The sequence below is a fragment of the Electrona antarctica genome, assembly GCF_951216825.1.
Source record: "Electrona antarctica genome assembly, chromosome: 4".
Classification (NCBI taxonomy): Eukaryota; Metazoa; Chordata; class Actinopteri; order Myctophiformes; family Myctophidae; genus Electrona; species Electrona antarctica.
This window is the reverse complement of record NC_136809.1, coordinates 7,749,163-7,762,558: the sequence shown is the minus strand read 5'-3', so window position 1 is coordinate 7,762,558 and position 13,396 is coordinate 7,749,163. Positions and strand designations below refer to the sequence as shown.

The following is a 13,396-nucleotide window of genomic DNA, read 5'->3' as shown; positions in this document are numbered from 1 at the left end:
CCCATTTAGGGCTTTATATGTAAGGAGTAGAATTTTGAAATCGCATCTGGCGCTCACAGGCAGCCAGTGCAGAGTGGCAAGTACTGGTGTGATATGGTCTCGTTTCTTAGTGTTGGTAAGCAGTCGGGCAGCAGAATTTTGGATTAACTGTAGGCGGGATGTGGTTTTCTTAATAAGGCCGGAGTAGAGGGAATTGCAGTAGTCGAGGCGTGATGAAATGAGGGCATGTATGACTATCTCGAGGTCCGGAGGTGACAGGAAAGGCTTGATTTTTGCGATATTTCTTAGTTGGAAGTAGCATGATTGTACGACTGTTGTTACCTGTTTATTAAAAGTTAAGTCTGAGTCAAAAAACACACCGAGATTGCGGGCTGCAGGTGTAACATTTGAGGAAAGGGAACCAAGTTGTGAGTGTAATAGGAGAGTTGAAGTAGGGGGGCCGAATAAAATTATCTCTGTTTTGGATTGGTTTAGTTGAAGGAAATTCTGTGTCATCCAGGCTTTGATGTCAGAGAGACAGGCCAAAAGAGGTGACATGTTGCCGGAGCCGGGTTTTAATGGGAAGTATAGTTGGGTGTCGTCCGCGTAGCAGTGAAAGTTTATATTATGGGTGCGAATGATGTTGCCAATGGGGAGCATATAAATACTGAAAAGGAGTGGCCCTAGGATTGAACCCTGTGGGACTCCGCAGGTAAAGGGGGCCCGAGAGGAGGAGGCCTCTCCAATAGTGACAGACAAACTCCTACCCCTAAGGTAGGAGCTCAACCAGGAGAGTGCCAGATCATTAATCCCAACCCAGTGCTCCAGTCTCTCTATTAAAATGTGGTGATCAACCGTATCGAAAGCGGAGCTGAGATCCAACAAAAATAAAACTGAGCAGTCCCCAGAGTCAGCCGCAAGGAGTAGGTCATTTGTGACCTTTAAAAGAGTAGTCTCAGTGCTATGGAGGGTGCGGAAACCAGATTGGAATTTTTCAAACGTACTGTTAAAATTCATAAAAGAAATCAATTGGTTAGAAACCACTTTCTCTAAAACTTTAGATAAAAAAGAGAGTTTTGAAATAGGTCTAAAATGGTTTAAGATGAGGGGGTCCAAGGAAGGTTTTTTCAGTAGGGGCTGCACCAGGGCGTGTTTAAGGCTACACACCAGGGCGTGTACACATGGTACAGTTGCACCGCTCACTTCACACAGGTGTGATTTTTTGTGGTTGTTGGTTGGTAGTCATGGCTACCAGTTCCCACCTGATGTCGTGTGGGAGTTCAGACTGTTCCAGACCATACTGAATAACTGCTAGCTTGCATAACGTCTTCAGACTAGGACTCAAGTCTAAGATAATCAGGCCATCGTTTTTGTGTCTTCCAAATACGATGATACGACTTCCTACAATGCAACAGGAGCCAACAGTCATACTTGACGGATATTTGGGCTTAATCTCCTTAATCTCCTTCCCGGAGAACGTCTCTGGACAGAACTTCCACAGACCGTTTACGGCCTGGCCCCGGAACCTGCCGCCACATATGTACAGCTCTCCATTGTAGGTAAAAGCTGAATGACCTGCTGAATACCGTCCATCTGGAAGAAGCTGTGTGTTCAGCCAGACGTTGGTCTCTGTGTCAAACACTCTGATGGCGTTGTCGTACTGATAACAGCCCCCAAATACAAACATCTTTGTCCCGATGATGGTGGCAGAGTGATGTACATTAGGTTGTGCAGTTCCTCTGGTGTTAATTATAGACCAGACCATTGTGGTGGTGTCCAACTTGTAGATGTCATTAGTCATTATCCCAGTCCCATAGTGGGATCCTCCATGAATGTACATGACGTTCCCCAACACACAGGCTGAGTGACCATACCTCCCCCCTGGAACAGTCCCAGAAACCCTGGCCTTGAACCATGTGTGGGCGTCGACATCAAATGCATAAATATCATTGCAGTACATTGGCCATGTCAGCCCTCCCCAGATGTAGACGATATCTCCTACCAGCACAGCTGTGTGGAAGGAGCGCTGGGAGGGAACTTCAAATAGACCTTCTCCTCTTCCGGATAACACTGGGGTCAACTTCCTCCAGCTTAAAGGCACTGTATTAAAGACATTCACATCCAGGGGATCCGTGCCGTTCCTCCAACATTCTCCTCCAAAGAAGTACACTTTGTGTTCCACTGTGACAACAGCAAAACGAATAGGCATTGTAGGTCCTCCGCTCGGATTCACGCTCCACATCTCTAACATCTCTACACGAGTCAATCAGAGCGATGCAGTTGTAACCACCTCTTATATATTGGCATTGAGCGGCTACTGACTTCATGCTGATGACATCAGCCATGTCCAAAAAGGGACTTGCCTGGCTGTTCCATTGAGTGAACATTTCTAGCATGGTATGCATGTCATCTGATTATTACATGTAATCTGAAGACTCACCTCGCCAGATTTCATGCACAGTATGTGCATGTACACCTCGGGGGGTGCATACATTGGATAGACATACTAACAGTTTGACAGGCATTAGTTCGACAACTAACCCGTGGCCGGTTAAAACTAACCTGTGGCCAGTTAAAACTTACCCGTGGCTCCCGACATGCGTGGCAGGTTAAAACTCACCCGCTATAGAGGCTCCAACGCCGCTCTAGTTACTTAGGCAAGCAGAGCGTGCAAGTAATGTTATCAGTCAGGTGCTACAATGCGTATGTCCGGGGCCAGCATATGTTATGACGTCATATGCTGGCACGAAGCTGACCGTGCAGGTATGTTTTCCGTCATGCTACGAAACATATGTCCCATAACGTGATGAAGATATGTACCAATGTCCCTTAGAATGCATATGATATTATGTCATATGCTAGTGGCCCCGGACATACGGAAGACCGTGCAGGTATGTTTTCTGTGGATGTCCCATGACGTGATGAAGATTATGTACCAATGCCAGGGTATAATTGGTTTACGATGGTGGCGTAATGATATGTTTCAGTGTCAAGGACATACGCATCAAACCACCCGAGTAACCACATTATACCACTAATCACTCAGAAATTACATATACATACATATAGACATATGAGCATATGACGTGATGAATATATGTACCAATGCCAGAGTATAATTGGTTATCGATGGTGACGTAACGATGACATGTTTCAGTGTCGGGTGGATACTGAAACATAAACCTAATAATTAAGCTATCACGGCACTGAGGAATGCGGAAGAGACTTTGAGTGATGGCTTGCTAACAGCTATGGTTCTGAAGGGGCTGCCAGAATCTTATAAGCCATTTTCCATCCACATCGCACAAAGTGATGACAGGGTCACCTTCGCCGACTTTAAGTCCAAACTGAGGAGTTACGAGATCACTGAAAGGTTCAGTAGCAGTTCCGGGGATGACAGCGTGATGAGACTAAGAAGCAAGGACAACGACGTGAGAGTGTCCTGTTATAACTGCGGCCAGAGAGGGCACAAATCGTTTGAGTGCGGAGATGCTGCTGGTCAGAAAGAACAGCGTCAATGTGACGCAGGATGAAGAGGAGCACGCGTTCGCCTTCAAGGTGGGCCAGGTGAACCGCGACTCGGACGGCGCCGGGAGACCGAAGCAGAGACTTTGTCGGAGTAATACTCTGAGCAGAGGGCTGATGGTCGACACCGGGGCTACGTCACATATTGTGACCGACGTGAAGAAGTTCCGAAACTTCGATGAGAGCCACGGAGGAATGTTCTGGAGATGGCTGATGGAGTGAGGGCCTCTGGCGTAGCGCTGAAGAGAGGTACTGCAGTGTTTTACCTGAGAGATACCAATGGTCGAGAGGTGGAAACGATGCTGAAGGGGGCGCTGTATGTTCCATCCTTTCCCCAAGACATTTTCTCAGTCAACGCAGCAACATCAAATGGAGCCACATTCATCTTCAAAGAGGGACAGAACAAGTTCATCCAGAGAGACGGCACGACATTCGACATTAAGGTACATGACAGGTTGTTTTATGTAAACACCGTTGATGAGAGTATTGATGTTGATGAATGTCATGGATGCTATGACATCAAGACGTGGCATGAGATTCTGGGACATTGCAACTACGAAGATGTGTTAAAACTGCAGAATGTAACTGATGGTATGGAAATTAAAGGCAAGGTTGATATTTCCAAGTTGTCATGCGATGTGTGTATAGAAGGTAAATTTGCTCAGAGCCGAAATAGAGAACCAGACCAAAGAGCTAAAGCAGCACTAGAACTTGTACACACTGATTTATCTGGACCAATTGATCCAACGGCTAAAGACGGATTCAAATATGCTTTACCATTTACTGACGACTATTCAGGAGCTACTTTAGTTTATTTCTTGAAATCTAAGAGTGACACAGTCCAAGCTACAGAGAAGTACATTGCCGATGTTTCACCTTATGGGAAAATTAAGTGTATTCGTTCGGATAATGGTACTGAGTATACTTCTGGTCACTTTCAGGCATAGTTAATAAGCGGAAAGTCCATTAGACATGAGACCTCAGCTCCATACTCACCCCATCAGAATGGGACAGCTGAAAGAAATTGGCGAACGCTGTTTGAGATGGCCAGATGTATGCTGATTGAGTGCAAATTACCAAGGGAATTGTGGACATATGCGGTAATGACGGCTGCTGTTATTCGAAATAGATGTTTCAATAAGCGTGTAGGACAGACCCCATATTACATGCTGACAGGAAAGAGGCCAAACCTTTCAAGAATGAGAACTTTTGGGTCCCCATGCTATGCATATAAACAAAATAAGAAAAAGTTGGATTCACGATGTGAAAAAGGGATATTTGTAGGATATGATAAAAATAGCCCAGCCTATTTAGTGTTTTATCCCGACACTGGGAAGGTAACTAAGCACAGATTGGTAAAGTTCATTCAAAGGAATGTCATTGAGATTCAGACCCAAACAGATTGGGATGATGATTGCAGTGGGGGAAGGACTGTAAACCACCTCCCTGAAGATAGGGAAACTAACGAGACACAGGAACAAGAAGCAGGGGAGATGGATGATTTGGTCAGTGCTCAGGCAGGTGACAGTGGCCAGAGTGCAACATATCCCAGAAGAAAAGTGAAACCACCTCAGTATTTAAAGGATTATGGGTGTCAAGTAAAATCTGATGACCTAGATGACATAACCTTTGATTATTGTTATAGAGTCATTTGTGATGTGCCACACACAGTAAAGCAGGCAATGGCATCACCTGACTCTAAGTTATGGGCAAGAGCTATGGATGAGGAAATTGAATCACTAAAGGAAAATGACACGTTTACCCTGACTAAACTGCCAGAAGGCAAAGAAATAGTGGGGGGTAGATGGGTGTATGCTTTAAAAACAAATGCAGATGAATCTAAACAATTCAAGGCACGTTATGTAGCCAAAGGTTTCAATCAAAAACCAGGTGTGGATTATGAAGAGACTTTTTCACCAACGGCAAACCAGACTAGTGTGAGGGTATTGATGCAAAAGGCAGCACAAGAGAATATGATCTTACACCAAATGGACGTCAAAACGGCCTATTTGCATGCACCAATAGATTTTGAGATTTACATGAGACAACCAGAGGGATATGAAGTTACATCTGAGAATGGGGACATGCTGGTGTGTAAACTAAATAAATCTTTGTATGGTTTAAAACAATCAGGGAGAAATTGGAACAAGATGTTGCATGATTTTTTAACTAAAAATCAATTTATTCAGAACCCAGTTGATTATTGTGTTTACACAAGGGAAATGAAGGATAAAAAGGTATTCATTTTATTTTGCGTCGATGATATAATAATTGCAGCAAGTGATGACAATGTGATGATTGATGTCAAAGAAATGCAGCAAAATTCAGAATGAAAGACTTAGGCAAATTGAAACATTTCATTGGTATTGATTTTGAACAAGGTGAACATTATGTGACTATGTCACAAAGGAAATATGTTGACAAAATATTGACTAGATTTGACATGCAGGACTGCAAGCCAAGAACAACACCCTGTGAGGCAAGGCTGGGCTACACTGACAGCAGTGAGTCATTGGGGGATGTGAGAAAGTACAGGGAAGTTGTGGGTAGTCTAATATACTTGACTACTTGTACCAGGCCAGATCTGAGTTTTGTAGTGGGAAAACTTTCACAATATTTTTCTAAACCAACAGAAGAGCAGTGGATCACAGTGAAACATGTGCTGAGATATCTGAAGGGAACCAGGGAAAAATCCTTATGCTATAGGAAATGTGAGGAACTAGGCTTGATAGCATATAGTGATGCAAACTGGGCAGAGGATGCAAGTGACAGATGTAGCACTAGTGGTTATTGTGTCAGCCTAAACCCAGAGGGCCCTTTGATTTCATGGAGGTCTAAAAAGCATATAGGTCCAGACTCTATATAGCATTCTGTTACTCAGCTCATGGGGGCTGTAGGTCCAGATTCTATATAGCATTCTGTTACTCAGCTCATGGGGGCTATAGGTCCAGACTCTATATAGCATTCTGTTACTCAGCTCATGGGGGCTATAGGTCCAGACTCTATATAGCATTCTGTTACTCAGCTCATGGGGGCTATAGGTCCAGACTCTATATAGCATTCTGTTACTCAGCTCATGGGGGCTATAGGTCCAGACTCTATATAGCATTCTGTTACTCAGCTCATGGGGGCTATAGGTCCAGACTCTATATAGCATTCTGTTACTCAGCTCATGGGGGCTATAGGTCCAGACTCTATATAGCATTCTGTTACTCAGCTCATGGGGGCTATAGGTCCAGACTCTATATAGCATTCTGTTACTCAGCTCATGGGGGCTATAGGTCCAGACTCTATATAGCATTCTGTTACTCAGCTCATGGGGGCTATAGGTCCAGACTCTATATAGCATTCTGTTACTCAGCTCATGGGGGCTATAGGTCCAGGTTCAATAGAAACATGGGGTTTTTCAGAAAACTGTCATGATTTAGAGAAGACATTTTTTTTTAATCTGTCAGGTCTAAATGGGTTAATGAAAAGTCTTGCTGTGGAAATGCAAAGTCACAAAAACATGCAATAAAGGAACAGCGTGCTCAGTTTGACTTGTGCTATCTCTGCTGTCGGGGAGAAACCTCCTAACTCCAAAATGTTAATTGTACATTTTTCAGGAAAAATGAAAAATAAATAAAAATTCAGGAAATCTATAGAAAACCTTATATTTTGAAAACAAAGCAATACTGCTGTTGGTGTTGTGACTTTATATATACTTACTTTCATGAGAGGGGGGGGAGGTGGTGGAGTTAGTTGCTTTAACTTGAGGGTCCAATGTAGTTAAGAGGTTTTGTCCAAAGCGTTTTTTATTAGTTTTCCATTGGTTCAATATTATCGAAACAACACAGAGACGTAAAGGGTGTTCAATAGCACTGATTTATGCAAAAAAATAACAATAAAAAAAAAAAAACTCAAAATGGAGTTAGGTGGTTTCCTCCCGACAGCAACAATATTGTACTTTTGCCTGACAAACGCTGCCATGGATTCATAAGTGAACTGTGGTTGCCGTAATGAGGAGCTAAACTGGATGAAGTGGGATGAGATGGATGCCGTTATTGTGTATGTAGACATGCACGGTTTCAATCTTCCGAATCCTAGTTGTAATTTGAACTTCTTATAATAACCAAACAAAAGGCAATAGCATGGCCGGAACAGAAAATCCAAACATGAAATTGACTGTGGCCCTCACAGAGCGGCATGCAGTTTGATAAGAAGAAATATACTAGATTGACTGTTTATGTTGCGACATGAGTTTTAAATTGGATTTTGAAACATCGCTTCTTCCTTGTGTTGCTTGTAAACATTGTTGAACAATTGAGATACAAACATATAATGGAGGAAGCAAATCCCTTCCAATTGAGAATCCTCTCACAATGGATGGAGTGTCGAAATAATATTGGATTTTTGGATTTAACAATTATGGGTCGCATGCACGCACCCACGCACCCACGCACATATATTATACGCACAGTCGCACACTCAAACGCACGCACACACAGTGAACACATTATGCCTGGAATAAACACAGATGAAAGCTGAGTATTAGCCATGGTGCTGGCATTGATAGCTCTCTTTCAAAGGAGTCTAGCAGGTGTCCCGAGTGTCTGTGTCTGTGTCTATAGTCTACATATAAGCATAAACATGAAATTGCATCAGCAAAGTATTTTGTTCCTGTTCTTTGTGAAGCTGAATGACCTGAATTGAACTGAGATCAACATGTAAAAAGGAGACTAATGCATCGAAATAAAAATGATAAGGTCATAAATGTATTTAAGAGTCCTTGTCTTTCCCTACTATTCTTTTCTAACATTCATACTAATTCATTTTCTAGTACAGGGTTTGGGCAATTATTTTTCCCAACAAGCTGACAAGCTGGTAAGAGTATGTTGTTATTAGAACTTGACTGACTTCAGTAAATAATAAATACTTACACTTAGTAGTCCATATTTGAAACCTCAAATTCAGCATCAACCATTCTTTTTTGGCATGAGGGTAGGTACCCTCACAAAAAACATGCAGTAATCCTGGTCTCTAAACTGCCTCCCCCTGGCCAGCTGGGGCGCCTGATGGAGGGGAAAGGAACTGGTTGGAATAACGTGTTCCTTCCACGCGCTACGTCCAACCAGGGAAACTCGCCCCTGTCAGGTGTTATAGAGCAACTTGGACACTCGAGTCATGCATGAAGGAAGCATGAGTTCAAGTCCGTTGCTCTCCCCAGGTTGGCGGAGGGTGTGTAGAGCCCTGGATCACATTAGATAATTGACACAGGGGTGAAAAATGGGTTACAAAATCATGGGATAAAAATGATATAAAAGAAAAAGAGTATCAGCCAGGTCTGTTCTAGTATAATGCACAGAAGCTGAGCTTAAAGGACAACTTTAGTTTTTTTCAACCATGGTTCATGTTTTAGGATGTTATTAGAGAAACTAAAAGATGAGTGTTATTTTTTTTTCATTTGCTGCTTTCTTTCGTTTTAGGGATTTTAGCTGTTTTTGACAGGGGGGCGGGGGCATTCAAGCATGGGGCTAAATATGTATTTTTGTACAACATTTTATAGCGATTTCTTTTTTAATTATTTACTATAGTCCTAATAAACCCCAGGAAATATCATCTGGCCACAAAACATCACGAGATCTACTGAATGTGTCAAACTGACATTGAGCCTATGACACACAGTGTGGCTTCCCCCCAGTAGGCTACCTTCACATTCAGTAGATCCTGTGATTTATTTGTGGCCAGATGTAATTTCCTGGGGTTTATTAGGACTATAGTAAATAATAAAAAAATAAATCTCCATAATATTTTGTAAAGAAATACATATTTAGCCCCATGCTCGAATGCCCCCGCCCCCCCTGTAAAAAACAGCTAAAATCCCTAAAACGAAAGAAAGCAGCAAATGAAAAAAAAATAACATCTTTTACTTTCTCTAATAACATCCTAAAACATGAACCTTGGTTGAAAAAAACTAAAGTTGTCCTTTAAACAGGCCTTTTGCTTTAAGTTCTTTTGCATGTGTGGCTATTCCCTGTATATATCTATACCTTAAGGATAAACGTTATACACTCTCTAAAACAACCTTGAGAAGCAGAGGCTGAAAGGCCACTGCAAATGGAACAATGTATAATTCATACATTTAAGCCCTCCACAGAGCGCCTCCTCATCCCCATTTTTTTTTACTAGCTGTTGATCTAGCCTGGTTGTGTGTGTGTGTGTGTGTGTGTGTGTGTGTGTGTGTGTGTGTGTGTGTGTGTGTGTGTGTATGCGTGTGTGTGTGTGTGTGTGTGCATTTGTATACTCTTGGGTTTGTCTTTTCCTTTCTGTCTACCTGTGTGTATGGTTTTATTAGGCTACAGCCAGAGGGATTATCTGTCCTTTGATCCGTCCTCCACTTACTTTTATTAAACTAACTGGCACGCGTAGCAAATAAAGACACATACCCGCTTCAACACAAAGCCTTATACTTAATGTCATTGAAGGCTGAAGCTTAAGAAGGCTTTGTGTTGAAATGCATAAAATTGTGACTAAATTTGACTGAGGGACTGCCATTGGATTTCTTTGAATTTTCGTTTTTTTCACGTCATATGAAAGCAGGGAATCATAGCTTCAAATTGACATATTGGTTGTTCAGTTTGGCCCACCAGTTTTGGAGATATGGCTTATAGAGTAATGTCTTGCAGAAAACAGCGAGTTGAGAAAACAGGCTTGAAAGGTTCACTTCTGTGGTCTCTAACATTACACCTAGCTACATGTTTAAGCATTTATTTCATATTTACATGTCGATTTCAGCTCTGACACTTATTTCAGACATGCTCTAGTATGTGAAGATTCTGCCTGTGCTATAAACTCATTTTGGGGAAGAAAAAAAGTTTTTATCCTCTGGTGAAAAGCTGGAATTTGCGCGATGGCAGTCTCTCAGTCAAATCTGGTCACGTTATGTTTATTTATTTTTTGCTACCCACGCCTGTATACCTGAAGGACCATTCCGAGTGCTGGTAATCCCTCTCCTCTGTAAAATGACCTTTCTATCTAGACCGCACGCACACGGAAAGAAATCACTAGAAGAAATACCGGTATGTCATTAGTGCTCGCATCCTCGATCGCATAACTTATTTAGTATGGTCTGTGCAATTTGGGAAAGGTTCATAGGTCATAAAATGTTCAAAATATCTAGACTCTAGAGTAAGAAGTCTTTATTCAGCCCTAGTAACTACCTCGAGTCGAGAGCGAAGTGGTGTAATGGTATGTTGTGTTACAGCAGGGTCACAGGAAGTAAAAAAACAAACACAATTGTTTGTTTGTTTGTTTTGAGTAATATGGGTGTCTGTTGCTTAGGTAGTAGGAACCTTTGTAACAGGTACGGTGTGACATAGGAACCTGTTAATGGTTGCACCTCTGTTTACATTTGAGCTGGAGAGCGAGTTACAAACTCATTTAATAAACTATTGCCTGGTTGGATAAATTCATGGAGAAAGGGAAGGCACTTTCTCCCAAATACAGGTAAGACATATACATTATTGTTTATTGCTGCCATGCTGCTTCTGCCGCTGTGCAGAAATGTTGTTAAAATGTGTGCTTGTCACTGATACTGTCATTCACTGTCTCTGTCTCACTGCCTCTGTTATTTATTATTTGTTATACACCTAAAAATCACACCTGTGTGAAGTGAGGGGCTCTGTTATCATGATACATCATCTCATTCCGGCCAATCACAATTTGCCTCCTCACTTTTGTTTTCAATGTTTGTGTTTAGGCTACACAATGTTTGTGTTAGGACAAACACTCAAACCTGGCCATTCAATGTTTGTGTTAGGACAAACACTCAAACCTGGCCATTCAATGTTTGTGTTAGGACAAACACTCAAACCTGGCCATTCAATGTTTGTGTTAGGACAAACACTCAAACCTGGCCATTCAATGTTTGTGTTAGGACAAACACTCAAACCTGGCCATTCAATGTTTGTGTTAGGACAAACACTCAAACCTGGCCATTCAATGTTTGTGTTAGGACAAACACTCAAACCTGGCCATTCAATGTTTGTGTTAGGACAAACACTCAAACCTGGCCATTCAATGTTTGTGTTAGGACAAACACTCAAACCTGGCCATTCATTGTCAATGCGGCATTCAATGTTTGTGTTAGGACAAACACTCAAACCTGGCCATTCAGGGTTTCTGGCTGCGTATGGATCTTCCACCCGCTACTGAGTTCCCTAACACTGAGTGTAAAATTAATAAAGTGTAAAAATGGCCAGCATTCAATGTTTGTGTTAGGACAATGTTTGTGTTTACACAAAGCTGGACACATATAGCGCCCATCAGAAAAATAAACTAAGCTCACAACCAAGCTCACAATGCGTCACATTGTGACGCCTTGTGAGCTTGTAGATCGGCTATTTTCAAATGGCCGAAATGTATGTAGGTCTATGTCCTCCCTACTATAGAGTGTGCTGACCATATAAGGAGTTCCTCCCTGTCCCCAGTTAACCCCTGCGGTCAAAAAACCTTAGGTTTCGTTTTTGGCTAGTGTTAGCCAGCCGTCAGGATAAGGGGCCTTGGTGCATGTGCTGTTCAAGGCCCCAGTGAGGCTCTCCAACGTTGAGGCGCTCGGCCCTAGTGGTAAAAGGAGGGACTGCAGGCGGACCCGTGGATTCATGACGGGGAAACCCCGTGCAGCTGGGCTTTAACATTGAGCACTCGGTTGCACTTCCGCATTCGGTGGTCAAATGCGGAAGTAGACGGTTCTTCCGGGTGCTTCAAAACGCCACTGAGCAACTTCCACTGACATGAATAGCGGGGGGGGGGGGGGGGGGGGGGGTCGCGGTTCAATCTCTATCCTTCTTTATACTCTAGAGTCTATGGTCCTGTTGCGTGTCCCCCCCACTGTAGTGTGTGCATGTGTTACCATCTTGTTACCGGGGCTGACCGTGGGGTTTTCCAAATCACCCGAATCACTGAATGCTTCTTTAAATTATTGTTAAACATCTGCATTACTTATAATTTACAAGAAGTCTAACACAATTAGAATGTAGAATAGTTGTTACTTTGAGCAGCGTTTGCCTGTTATCTCTCCTTCGGTACAACATCAATACAGCGTGCACAGAACCTTATATCAACGACAACTAAAACAATCTTGGGTCCGAGAGGCTAAATCTCATTATAAATGGTGGTCCGTGGCACAAATGACCAATAAATAATGGGCCTTGATAATTAAAGGTACATTCAGTGATTTCACTTAATTCAACTATCACTTATTTTTTCTTCTTTTTTGGATAATCCTCCCTACTATAAAGTGTGCTGACCATATAAGGATGTATGATGTATGCCATGCTTTTGTTATTGCTTAATGTAAATCGCTCTGGATTAAGAGCGTCTGCTAAATGCCTAAATTGTAAATTGTAAATTCCTCCCTGTCCCCAGTGAGCCCCTTGGGTCAAAAAACCCTAGTTTCGGTTTGGGCTTTGGGTGGCAAAGCTTTCATCCAATCAGGATGAGAGGTGCCTTCCTCCAATCATGATCGAGTTTGGCTGGCATTGGTGCGCGTGCTGTTGGTCTGTTGTACTTCCCCCACTGTAGAGCGTGTGCATGTGCACATCTTGTTACCGGGTGGACCGTTTTTTTTTCCAAATCACCCAAATCACTGAATGCTCCTTTAAGAAAAAGGTTGAAAACCCTACACGAAATCTTGTAGGACTTGTAGATCTGCTATTTGTTTTGGTGAACGTTTCCCCCAGAATAGGGATGCTGTGGTTAAAGTGGACCAAAAAAAACATGTGTCCATATGCGTGCACGACGTCTGTGTGCGCGTGTGCACAACATAATGCACACGCAGCAATATTGTCATCATGCCTGACAAGCCAACTGGAACTAAATGGGAAGAGGTTGTCTCTCAATAATTCATGGCGGT

The 13,396-nt window shown here is 42.6% G+C and overlaps 1 protein-coding gene across 2 annotated transcripts in view; it reads left to right on the top strand.

Annotated features, from left to right (window-relative positions):
• The first annotated feature begins 10,468 nt into the window (after positions 1-10,468).
• Positions 10,469-13,396, top strand: part of LOC306921610 (neuronal acetylcholine receptor subunit non-alpha-3-like) — a 101,595-nt gene continuing 98,667 nt past the window's right edge. Inside the window, exon 1 of one of the 2 annotated variants that reach the window (XM_079498820.1) lies at positions 10,469-10,562. The gene's annotated coding sequence lies outside the window, so the exon portion shown is untranslated. Of the gene's footprint in view, positions 10,563-10,912; positions 10,990-13,396 lie in introns of those variants that run through there. The other variant, XM_079498821.1, reaches the window with a different exon arrangement.